Source organism: Chelonia mydas, chromosome 5 (genome assembly GCF_015237465.2).
Source record: "Chelonia mydas isolate rCheMyd1 chromosome 5, rCheMyd1.pri.v2, whole genome shotgun sequence".
NCBI lineage: Eukaryota > Metazoa > Chordata > Testudines > Cheloniidae > Chelonia > Chelonia mydas.
The window spans coordinates 11770798-11784195 of NC_051245.2; the positions used below are offsets into that span (position 1 = coordinate 11770798).

At 41.9% G+C, this 13398-nt stretch overlaps 1 protein-coding gene across 1 annotated transcript in view; it reads left to right on the top strand.

The window, feature by feature from the left end:
* Positions 1-13398, top strand: part of LOC102943174 (urea transporter 2) — a 390889-nt gene that overhangs the window by 30873 nt on the left and 346618 nt on the right. The window lies entirely within an intron of this gene.

Sequence of the window (13398 nt, forward strand, 5' to 3'; positions counted from 1 at the left end):
TGGAGTAATAGGTTCATCATAATGGTAACTTGTCTTTTCCTGGTACATGGCAAGTTTTTCAGGGCAGGGGGAGTGCCTTTATCTTGGTGACTTCTATCTCTCTGTGCATATTGGCAGTGTTAAACAAATACTAATAATAAAGAGTGGAGTTCCTAGTAAATTGTGCAGTAGAATCACAGAAAGGTACGGCTGGAAGGTACCCCAAGAAGTTAGTAGACTAAAGAGAAATGAAAAGGCTGAATCTTCAGCTGCATGGAATCGTAGGATCATAGGACTGGAAGGGACCTAGAGAGGTCATCTAGTCCAGTTCCCTGCACTCAAGGTAGGACTAAGTATTATCTAGATCATTCCTGACAGATATTTATCCAACCTGCTCTTAAAAATCCCCAGTGATGGAAATTCCACAGCCTCCCAAGGCAATTTATTCCAGTGCTTAACCCTTCTGACAGTTAGGAAGTTTTTCCTAATGTCCAACCTAAACCGCCCTTGCTGCAATTTAAGCCCATTGCTTCTTGTCCTATCCTCAGAGGTTAAGAAGAACAATTTTTCCCCTTCCTCCTTGTAACAACCTATTATATAGCTGAAAACTGTTATCATGTCCCTTCTCAGTCTTCTCTTCTCCAAACTAAACAAACCCAATGTTTTCAATCTTCCCTCATAGGTCATTATTTTCTAGACCTTTAATCATTTTTGTTTCTCTTCTCTGGACTTCCTCCAATTTGTCTACATCTTTCCTGAAATGTGGCATCCAGAACTGGACACAATACTCCAGTTGAGGCCTAATCAATTACTTCTCGTGTCTTGCTTACAACACTTCTGCTAATACATCCCAGAATGTATCACTGCCCAAGCCGTGACCAGAGATCTGACCCAAAGATTATGAAGTGATACTTGTAGAGAGGAAGTAGGTCAGTGGCTCAGACAAAAGGACAGAAGAGCGGAAAAAATTCCAGGTGAATGGGGAATGCACAAGCGCCATTCCCCGGGTGAGGAGACTCCTGAATTGAGGGCTATCCTAGGAGGAGTGAGCTGAGAACAGAGGGACAGAGCACATAGCTATGAAGTCAGAGAGCCAGAGTGGAAGGAGCCACTGGAGAGAGCTGAAAACCAGGACGTCATTTTACATAACATTGCTGGAAGCACTAGCTGCCTTCAGAGGGGTAATTCCAGGCCAGGCATATGTTGTAACTAGGGAAAGTAAAATAATAGCAGAGAGGCCATAATTCCTTCACTAATTGAAAGTGGTGTCTAGAACTTTTTCAATTTGGTGAGTATGTGAGATTTTCTATCTGTTGCTCTTAGGAGGATAATTAAGGATGAAATGAACATTAAATCATCATTTACTAGATAAGTGTGGGTTTCTTTTTTGCCTGACTCAAAAATGGGACTGAACTTTTGGCTTAGAGTCTTATCTCTCTACACAAACGGATTTTTGTTTTGAATCCCGTATTGAAACCAACCGCATTTTCACTTAACACTTGTTTCTCTGGTCACCCTGAATTCCTTCTGGCTCTAGTTGGCCAGTAAGTGATTTCTGCTTGGTTGGAAAAGAAGAATAGGGCATATCAGCAAGTGAAATATGAAGAAAAGTCACCTATTAACACTGATTTCAGCCCTTCCAGTCACGGGCTGGGGTAAGCTTCAGCTAAGAGCCACAGGTATGTTTGTCTGCTTTTAATCAAGAATGACTCTGCTATTACACTGTATGAAAGATTGCCTTTTCAGCCAGTTGTTAGCTGATGATGATCCTGGGTTCACCAATTTTTCACAATCCCCCTTTCTTCTTGAGAACGTGATAGCTTGTTGCAAATGTTAAAATGCTACTGACAGCAGCCGTACAATGGATGCATTTAAAATAAAGCACCTTGGTAAAGCAAAGGGCCTGGGTAACGGAGAGGTGTCCGGCTGACTGGAAGAGCTGGATGTGGACTCCAGTGTAAATAAGCCATGGCAGTTTTCTGACTGGGTTGTGAGACTGGTGCAAGCCTCACAACATAGAGCAAACCTAAACGGATAATTAAGAAAAATCGGGGTGGGGATGACAGAGTGGTGATGTGTGACAGATACTAAAATAAACCAAAATATCCCTCTTGGATTTCAGCTGAGCAGGGAGGAGTGAGAATGTTTTTCCCCCTCTTGATGGTTTAAAGAAGATGTCTGTGCTGTCAGGGGCTGATGAAGTGCTTCCAAGCCACAGGGCAGGGCTTCACGCTGCCTTCACACAGGGAAAGTTTTCTGAGCTTGTCTCTGCAGCAACACACATTCTCTCAGATTAATTCCAGCTGTGCGGTGCCATGCTGGCAGCGTCGTTATGTATTAGTAATGCTATCCGATTTGAGCAAATGGTCTCCCCTTGCACTGCTCTCTCTTTCACACTACCATACTCTTTCTTTCTCTCTCACACACACTCAAGTCTTGATTATTTCCTTTTCTCAAATATATATATATATATGAGCCAGTATTCTTTCCTAGTAGCTTCCTCAAAGGAAGAAGATCTCAACGGAGCTGCCTGTGCTTCAGACACCGTGTCCTCTTTTACTTCCCCTGCAAACAATGTTGAGCATGTGTTTGCTGACAGTTTGGTCATTTACAGCCATGAGGCTGCGGGCCAGGTTCTGATGCCAGCTCCCCTGGTGTAAATCAGGAATCAGTCCATTGGCTTGGAGTTGCTCCTAATATGCCCCAGCGTGAGGTGAGGTTAGAATCAGATTTTGTCTGTGTAGCTGCTTGTTATGAAATTTCAACACTGATCCTTCATTTGTCAGCACGCTCTGAAAAAAATGTCAGCTTACACAGAGTTTGTACTTTCAAACTTCTAAGCTTTGTGTCTTACATCTGTGCTGCTTTAGTGATTTGCCTCTCATCTCGGAGCTTTATAGAACAACATATCAGTTCATGATCACATATTTATTTTTCCACAGTGGCATTTAGAAGATCACATGATGGTCATTTAATTTCCATGACTGACATTCCACAGGTCTGAGATTTCATTCCTCTGGGAGCATTTCAAATAGTTGTGGTTTTACCCAGCATTAGAAAAATACGTATACGTATTTTTAAAATAAATTCCTGAAACTTCATCACTGGTCGGGTGCTTAGTGGACAGCCAGCACTCCACCCAGCTGTCCTTTGACATCTAAGATTAAGAGGTAGCAATGGTCTTATTTTTGAGGCTTCTGAGTCTTTAACTGTCTTCTTTATTGTGTATCAGTGTTTTTCTTATTTTATTGATGTTAATACCCTAACATTAAATGTCCATATACTCAACACAGTACATCACCTATGTTAATAATAATATTTAGTGATTTTCATCCATAGATCTCGAAGCACTTTTATAAATCAGGGCAAGAATCATTGTCCTCATTTTATAAATGTAGAAACGAAGGTACAGGGACTTGCCTGGGGTTATAGCAGGTTAGTAGCACAGCTGGGATGAGAACCCAGGCTTTCTAATTTCCCTGAGCCGGGCCTTGCCCTGTTCACTAGACCATACTGTCTTTCAACCCTGTTTTGTAGCCATTCAGTAACATACACTAGCAGCAGTGTTATGAATTGATTTTTCAGTTCAGGATGTAGAATAAGTCAATAGTTTGAGTTTGGCTCCTAGTGGATAGAACGCACAAAAAAACCCATTGACACAGTCACACCCATTTCTTAAAAAGAAAAGGAGTAATTGTGGCACCTTAGAGACTAACCAATTTATTTGAGCATAAGCTTCCGTGAGCTACAGCTCACTTCATCGGATGCATTCGGTGGAAAATACAGTGGGGAGATTTATATACGCAGAGAAACAATGGGTGTTACCATGCACACTGTAAGGAGAGTGATCACTTAAGATGAGCTAATACCAGCAGGAGAGCGGTTGTTTCATGTTCTCTGTGTATATAAATCTCCCCACTGTATCTTCCACTGAATGCATCCGATGAAGTGAGCTGTAGCTCACGAAAGCTTATGCTCAAATAAATTGGTTAGTCTCTAAGGTGCCACAATTACTCCTTTTCTTTTTGCAAATACAGACTAACACAGCTGCTACTCTGAAACCCATTTCTTAGTGTCAAGGATCAAATGGTGCTGCAGTCTGATATACTTGCGGCTCCAGCAATGAGGTACTTTGGCCAGATGTTTTAAGGAATCTTGAGCTTCTAGTGCTTGGACTGTAACTTTTCTTTGAACTGCTTTGTTTATCCAAGCTTGTCAAACTGGCTCCTTCCATCAAGGTTCAAACTGAATGTTAAAACATATTTTTAAATATGGACCAAAACTAATAATATTGATAATGAAGGGGGGAATTAATTTCAGCATTGAGAGGAAGCAGTTGGGCTTAGTGGCTAGGGCATTGGATGGGGACTCAGGAGATCTGTATTCTAGTCCCATTTCTGCCACTGGCTTGCTGGGTTACCTTGGGCAAGTCACTTCACCTCTCTGTGCCTCTGTTTCCCTATTGTAAAATGGGTTTAATGATAATGACCACCTTTGTAAAGCCCTTTGAGATCAACTGATAAAAACCTCTATATAAGAGCGAGGTGGTATTGCTCATTCCATATTATGGTATCTTTCTGTGAGGGAGACCTTGGTTCAAGACCTTGCTCTGCCATAGACCTCCTGTGCAACCCTGAGCAAGTCACTTAGCCTCTTTGTGCCTCAGTTCCACATCTGTACAAAAGCAATGATAGCATTGCCCTACCTCACAGAGTTGTTTTGGGGATAAATACATTAGATTGTCGGGGGCTCAGATACTATCATAACAGGGCCATAGAAGTACCTGATATGATGAGGCAGATGACTGCTCCCCCTTTACCAGCCAAGCAAGGGTTAAAGAATTCCTATGGTTACAATCAGCCCCAACCCACTGCACTTGTGTGTCTTGTCAGGGCGGGAGTGGGCCCTTAAAAGGGAGGACCTCAGTGCAGTGAGGCATGGTACCTGGAAGCATGCAGAGGGCTCAGGTCTCCCAGACTGGGACCCTATGGCATGAACTTCACATATGGCTTGCAGATGCTGCCTGCCTGCTTACGCCCTCTGAGGAAGAACACAGGCTGGTCTGGTGTTCTTTTGTTGATACCCCCAGGACTAGGTCCCAGCCTCTAATCACACAAACAGTTTTTCAGCCTTTGGCTCCTACTCTTTTGTTTCCCTCTCCCTTGCACGGGAAAGAGGTCCTGGCCTCATGAAGGCCATGGGTCTACTTTCCCTTGGTGTGGACGCAAGGGAGTGGACTTAGTAAGAGGTACAGCCCCGAATGGCTGTAGCCCAAACCCAGAACCAGACCACCAGCTTGCTGCTGCCCAAAGAACAATGTATGAGGGAAGTGAGGTGCTGATCTGCACCCCACGGGAGCAACCTGGAGACACAACCTTGGACACTGAGATGGATGGATTATGAATTCCATCCTGAGCTTTATAGTTTCTAAGAATTAGTAAATGGCACCTGTAGCTAATTCATCTGAGGCTTGTATTTACTGCCTCTCAAGGACGTGGGAACCTTTTGTAGAAGTGGGGGAGGCAAGGCCAAAGTGCCCCCCCCTCCCCCTGCAGTGGGCTGCTCTGGCAGTGAGCCCGCTGCCTTCTCATCTGGTGCCAGAGCAGCCCCTGGTGGGAGAAAGGTGTAATTGCAGTGCCTCCCCTGAAGACTCTATTATTCCGGGAGGTGTGGGGGGAAATCTGTGGGGGACATGAATTGTGTGCTTATGTTTCTTTTGTTAAAAAATGGAGGGCCCCTGCTCTCCAGTTCCAGCACCGGTGCTGCCTCTCCCTCTGGAAGGTAAGCACTGACATCTGCTAGATCCCCGTAGCTTAAGATGTGGATGGATAATTCATTCAACTTAAAATGTAGGGCCCTTATTGCTCCCTACCTCAGTGTGCAGCAGTAGGCATAAAGGTTCAAAGTACACAGTGCACCATGGAAAACTGGACAAGTAATTGTTATGCTGGCTAGTGTGCATTGTACAGGGGCCAGCAGTCCATGGCCCTGAATCAGGAGAGCACATAAGAATGCCTTGACAGTGAGAATATGTATAAGTCCCGTGATGGACGTTAAATGCTTTCCTGAATTGGCTCCTATGATAGCAATGCATAACATAAATGAAACAGGCAAAGTGTGGGTGTGGTTACCGCAAAAGGAGGCATGGCCGGTAGAAAATAAAAAGAAATATATTCTTCTCCTGCCATCTGAAAGCTCATTGTGAAGAGTCAGTAGGATAGCATGAGGCAAAGCAGTTCAACCAGCGTTATCTTACATGGATGAGTATGCAGTAGGGTGGACAATTGTGCTATTGGCTGGGTTCTTGTGGCCTGTGTGATTGCAAGTTGTAGGCCATCTGGTATCGTTTCCTATTTGTAAAGTGCTCCGAAGTGGAAAAATGCTCTACAACTGCTAAATATTACTAAAAAGGCGCCCAACTCTTCCATCTTTTCTGTTGCAGTGCGGAGTTTCTGACTTCTCATTGGTGTGGTGTGTAGTGTGAACCATTTACTGGGCCTGTGATGACACAACTGGTGCATGTGTGTGTTGGCTAGGGAACTGCACCATATCTACTTGCTGTATATACATTTTAGGAGCTGCTGATTTAATCACTTTCAGTTTATTGAGGTTCACATTAGTCATAGACTTGAGTGTTCATTTCGGTTCCTGACCAGCTGTCGGTGCTTTTCTGCTTCCTATTCCGTAATACATGATCAGGTCAATTACTGTTTCTAACTGATTTCTGGACTGAAAGTGAGATCTTTTTAGGCTGCTCCATCAATATCCCTTTGCCCTCTTTGGGACATACTACATTTTATTGGCTATAGCTCCCATTGCTAGGTGTACTCACTGGCATTCTTGCTTCTTAAGGAGCTGGGGGTATATATCTGGTGAATTATGCCTTTGTTTTAGTGCATTCTTGAAACAAATGGTTCCTTTTTTTAGGAGAGATCAAAGCCTTAGAAATTTATAGTAGATCCAACAGGAATAAAGTAAAACCAAGACAATGGCACAAGGGAAAAAATAAATTCTGGTGTTCTTTAAGGTGAGGAAATAGGTTTCTGAAGAATAAAATTAGGTTACAGGGTGCCAAAAACTGCCGGGTTGCACTGAATAAAAATGGCCTGAGTAAAAATGATGCTGAAGACAGTGACAAAATAAAATGTGCCAACTTTGTGGCATTGTATTTGGCCAGAAATAGTTTAGAAGCTCATAAGAGGAAGAAACACAAAGAGAAGTAAAGGTGACGAGTAAAGATAAGAATGCATGCAGTAATGTAACAAGTGCTTCTTCAAGGGCACTGAAGGAGTGTTGCACTTCAGATACTGAAAATACAAAAGCCAAGAAGAATGTAGCCAAAATGCTTGAAGATGACGGTAATAATATTTTATTTCTTTAGTAACTGCCATGCATAGAAGCACAAATTGACTCTGAAGGTGTATTCTTGGAAACAGGAACAAAAGAATAAATAAAGGTAATCTGCAGAAATGGGTTGGCAAGAAATTCTTCGTATCAGTAGCAAAAGGAGGGCAAAAATACTGACGCTTCCATTATCTTTAGCAAGGTTCTGGGAGCTGCAGTCTTTCTTTAAGATGTGATCTCAATGTAAGGAGAAAAGTAAAGGTCTCTGGTGATGCTGCCAATGAACTGATTATTTAAAATGGGTTGTAATGAATGTATTATCTCTACATTCATTATAAATACATGTTACTGACAAAGCTGTGCACGAGTATAGGAGATAAAATAGGCATGGGGCCAACCTGAAACCTCAAATATAAAATCTTGGCAAAAGTCTGGATCAGGGCTGAACTTTTTAAAGTTCAGATCCAGTGCAATTTAAATATAGAATTAGCTAAGGTTGCCGCTTAGAGATGGCCTGAAAAAAACAACAACATCCACAACCCATACAGTGACAATGTGAGAAGAAAGGATGGCCTTGTGGTTAAGGCGCTGACTGAGGAGATCTGGGTTCAAATCGTGGCTCTGGGACCCAACCTGGTGTGATTTTGGACAGGTCATCTTATCACTCTGTGTCTCCGTTTCCTGTTTGTAAAATAATTAAGTAATAATACTACTTTTGTCTGATTAAGCAGTAATGTTGCAGCCTCTACTAGGGCTAGCTGGAACAAAATAATTCCATTTTGAGACAGGTTTCAGAGTAACAGCTGTGTTAGTCTGTATTCGCAAAAAGAAAAGGAGTACTTGTGGCACCTTAGAGACTAACCAATTTATTTGAGCATAAGCTTTCGTGAGCTACAGCTCACTTCATCGGATGCATACTGTGGAAACTGCAGAAGACATTATATACACAGAGACCATGAAACAATACCTCCTCCCACCCCACTCTCCTGCTGGTAATAGCTTATCTAAAGTGATCACTCTCCTTACAATGTGTATGATAATCAAGCTTATGCTCAAATAAATTGGTTAGTCTCTAAGGTGCCACAAGTACTCCTTTTCATTTTGAGACAATTTCAGCATTTTGACCCTTGTTTCCATTTGATGCAGAACAAAATCAAGATGTTTTGAATTCATTTATTATGAAAAAGAGAGTGACCCCGAACTAGACAGAGCAGTGACTCAAACCTAGGGTGTCCAGCCCTAAGTACCAAGCTATTAGCTAGGCTGTGTTACAAGAGCTTGGTTCAAGTCCTTGTTCTGATTGTTTTGAATCGGAGCATTGACCCTGGGTCTCCCACAGCCCATGTGAGTACCCTGACCACTTGGCTGTTCTTGGGTCTCTTTCTCTTTCTCATTTAGACCACAAATTCCACCCTGGCCTTAGAATTTTTAATCAAAACCAGTCTGTTTCCATGAAAAGTCTCAGCTTTAACTAAAAGCCTTTTGTTGAAAGTATCAAACCAGCTCCAGTCTCTGCACACCCGCCCACCTCCCAACTACAGTTGGCAAAACCCTCACTTTCTTTCCCTTCCGAGCTCCCTCCCTCATGCCAACAAGCTGTGAATTCAGAAGCTCAATAATTAACTCATCCAGTTTATTTCCAAATGTGTCCTGTGTTCTTCAGCTTTATATTTTAGATGGTAAGCTCTTTAGAGTATGGTCGCTGCTTGTTTTTGAGTCTCGTACGGGGCTGTGCACACAGTTGATAGTAAACAAATAGAAGGTTATTTTTCAGAGGCCCCAAAGGAACATAAGCCTTTTGTTCCCATTGACTCTCAGTCAGAGGTGTGCCCCTTACTCCCATTTGTGGCCTTGAAAATCTCCCCCATAAATAAGCAGTAATAATTTTTCGTAACTAGCTGTCGTTTATGGTAACATTGTCTGTAATGGATGTGTTAATAAACTGGGCTGAACTCAAAAGACTATGAAAAAGGGTTAGATCTCCCCTTTCAATTAGACAATAAAATGTGTATTGGCCCTTAGTATCACTTTCCTGTTTAGTACTAATATGTGCTGGGTTGCGATCTGAGCCCCAGACAGAGTCAGCTTTTGGGTCCCTTTGTTCATTAAAAAGAATCCTATGCAATTTCTGATTTTGGTCTTATGTACCGGGTATGCTTTTATAACAGTAAACAATCCAAAAGGGAATATTGTGATATACTACTATTTCTTCTCAGTGAATACAAGACTTCACTGAGAAGGTTGGTCCGGTGGTCAGTGTTTTAGTCCAGTCCCTACTCCATCTCTATTCCTCACTTCCCACAAAATGGGGACAGTGCTTCCCTGTAACCAAGGGGTGTAGTGAAGAATAAGTATGTTAAAGATCGTGAGGCTTTCAGACACTGTGCTAATGGTGGTGGCTGTATCTGTGCCTGCTACAGGAGCTCTTCTATTAAATCATTGCTGAGAAACCTACATGCACTTGAAAAGTAGGCAGATTAGTATAGTTACTTAGCCCAGTCCAATCCAGGTATGTGAAGCTCTTCAGAGAAAAGATGTGCTATAGATAGCTTCAGTGAGAGTTTCTCCTTGAACACTATCTCATGCTTTTCAATTTGATCTTGCATCTCTCCTTGCCAAGCTCATGTTGCACGATATTTGTTCACAACGTTTTATTTTAAATAGCAAAGGAATTTCTGAGTTATTAGAGATTTCACAAATTCCTGATCAGATTTGGGATCATTACAATTTTCCTCGCAGTAAATATTGTATATGTGGGTGATGCACTAGGAAGCTCTCTTTCCTTTGAGTCATTACTTACCCACTGCATCACTGCAGTGCAAACGGATCCCAGGGTGCTTCTAGGTGCCACATTTCAGATGTCCATTTCTAGCCTAATGGCTCCTTAAACTTCACAAGGAGGCAACATGTCTAGTGTTTAGAGCAGGGAACTAGGAATCAGAAGAAAGGGTGCTATTCCTCACTCTTGTTGACTGTGTGTGACCAGGGATGTCATTTAGCCTATTATCTCAGTTGTTCTCTTTATAAAGTGGGGATAAGAAAACCTACCCATGTAAAATCATAGGAAGAAAAGTGGTGGATAGCAAAAAGTGTTATAAAAAGCCTCACCAATTTTGTAATGTTCTTTTTTCACTTGGATCATTTTAAAAAATGTATTTGGGAGCCCTGTGGCTGTGAAATCACCCAGATTAGTAATGAAATGAAGCTTTGGGAGATGGTTTCATCTTTCATAGTCATAGCCCAAAATTGCACTCAGAAAATTAAAAGAGCCTCGGGATTAAAAAAAACAAACAAACAAAAAAACACCTCACAGTCAAACATTTTCTGATCAGATCTTTCAAGCTATCATGGATGTCTAGATTATGAACTAAACCTCATCATATTACTGTCTTTACCCTTATTGTCAGTGTAAATGCTCTCCCTTGTATTTGTCACAACAACAACAGTATGTCTCCGCATATATATGATCCTCCCCATCTGTCCTGCCAGCACTCCTCCAGATTTATTTTACCTATCACTTCAGTGCACTTTCTATATTTAATTCCAAGTCATTTTCCCAGGCTTAACCATGAGTGCATATGCTATGCATCCAATTCAATCATCTTATTATGTATGCTCCTTGCATTTGTATACATTCCTTTTAACTTCAATACCAGCATATGGTTCATTACTTTTCCCTCCCAGTGCCAGATGCATTAACTTGTTTTCTTGTTGCATAAGTCTCCATGTTTATATAGATAAGTAATCTACTGAAATGAGGAGTGGAATCTTTCTTGGTCTCTAACGACCAGCTCTATAAATGTAGAAGAATATAGAGAAATTGCAGTTTTTCATTTTCCAGCATTCTTTCTAACCAAAATGTTACTGTGCTAGCTGACAATATGTTGTGAATATAGCAGGTGTTCATCCCCACCCTTCCCTATTACATTGTGACTGGGGTATAGAATGACATTCATGACAGACAAAACACACATTGGAGTCTGTGGTTTGTATTAATACATAGCAATGTTTTGAGAGAACTGCTCAGAGGAAGCATATTGGTTAAGGAATTCCTAAACTTAGGCTACAGACCGGCAAAATCTTTTAAAACCGCCCCCCCAAAATAGATCTTTTACTTCTTTGACATAAATATAAATATTTGTGGAACCCTAACATGGCTAAAGGAATCAATACAACAAGTCACAAGGCTTGATTCCCTTCTGCTTTGTGTAGTCACTTGTATAGTCACCTACTCCTGTGCAAAGCAAGTGTCCTTTCATAATGATAGTATCTTACACTCACTTAGAACAAGTGTCAATAACACGCGGTGCCATGTGGTGAAGAACTAGGCCTATTGTTTGTTGAAGGTAGATTAGAGCTTTCTCTCTCCTCCATGGGGGATTGCATATTTTTCCAACTGGATTTTGTGCTCTTTACTTGACTATGGTAATTGACAAATTAGGCGAACCAGTTTCCAAAAATGATAAGCAAAATGTAAGTGGTTGGCACAAGTCTACTCATCTGTGTAAGTCCCTAAAATCTCAGAGGAGAAGACTGAAGCTGCAGAGTTTCTTGGTGCTGCTGAGTTTCAAGGACAGGTGGACTGGGAGGTTTTTTTCCTCTCTCCAACTAGGAGAAGCTAGCAAAGATACTGAAGCCTTGGACCACTTGCCTTTGAACATTGATAAGGTTATTCCACTTCAGGTAAATGCCTAGCGTAAATGTTGCTATCTTTAGGCCACCCTCCCTTTTCATGCAGGGAGGGCACAGGTCAGTTGCTTTTGTGCAGTGACAATCCTCTGATCCACAATTTTTCTGTTCCAGTCTGTTGTCTTTGATACTGTTAGGATATAGATATTCAGGCCTGTCTGTAAAGGCCTTTACTCTAAGAATTTAGGTGTATTCTTATCACCTGGCTAGTTATAGAAGTATAAAAGAGAGAATCAAAATCACTGTCTGCCGGTATAAGGGCCTTCTCTTACTGTGACAGTCTGAGGCCCTGTGCTTAGGCTAAGGCCTTTGGATAAGCAACAGAGGCAGCCATAAGCTGGGAAGCAACCGATCACATCCTCACGTTCCAAACTAGTCACATTGAAAGAAGGTGCTATTGGGCAGTTAGGAATACAATCCTGTCCTGATAATGCCTATCGCCTCCAGAGAAAGGGAAGTGCCTAGAAAATGTAAAAGGAAACTTAGTTTGATAGCATCCTGTCTGGCAAGAACTCACTTATCAATAGCTGGGATGTGAATTCTTCACTTCTGTATTGTTTTGTCATTATAGTTCCCATTTTGCTATTGTTTGTCTGTGTAATCTCTGTCTGGTTCTGTGATTGTTTCTGTCTGCGGTATAATTAATTTTGCTGGGTGTAAACTAATTAAGGTGGTGGGATATAATTGGTTAAATAATCATGTTACAATATGTTAGGATTGGTTAGTTAAATTTCAGGAAAACGATTGGTTAAGGCATAGATAAGCAGAACTCAAGTTTTACTATATAGTCTGCAGTCAATCAGGAAGTGAGTGGGTGTGTGGGTGGGGGAGATGGGAACAGGGAATGGGGGTGGGGAAATTGGAATCATGTTTGGCTAAGGGCAGGAATGGGAACAGGGACACAGGTGTAAGGCTCTGTGGTGTCAGAGCTGGGAAGGGGGACACTAAGGAAGGAAACTGGAATCATGCTTGCTGGAAGTTCACCCCAATAAACATCGAATTGTTTGCACCTTTGGACTTCGGATATAGTTGCTCTCTGTTCATGCGAGAAGGACCAGGGAAGTAAGTGGGTGAAGGAATAAGCCCCCTTACAGATACTTGTCGTCATCTTTTTGCCTTCCATTGCAGACGAGACTGATCTCTCGAAATGTGGTAATAAACTGTATATTAGTATATTTTCCAAGCTGCCATTATGTTCTTTATGTGGTTATGAATTCCAGTTAGTAAGATCCCATCTCTTTGAGAAGTATTTCTGTCCACAAGCTATTCGGGTCAACAATTTGTGGTTTCATTTTGCTATTTTGGGATGTATAAGTAGGGGCATAGCGAGCAGATCGAGGGACGTGATCGTTCCCCTCTATTCGACACTGGTGAGGCCTCATCTGG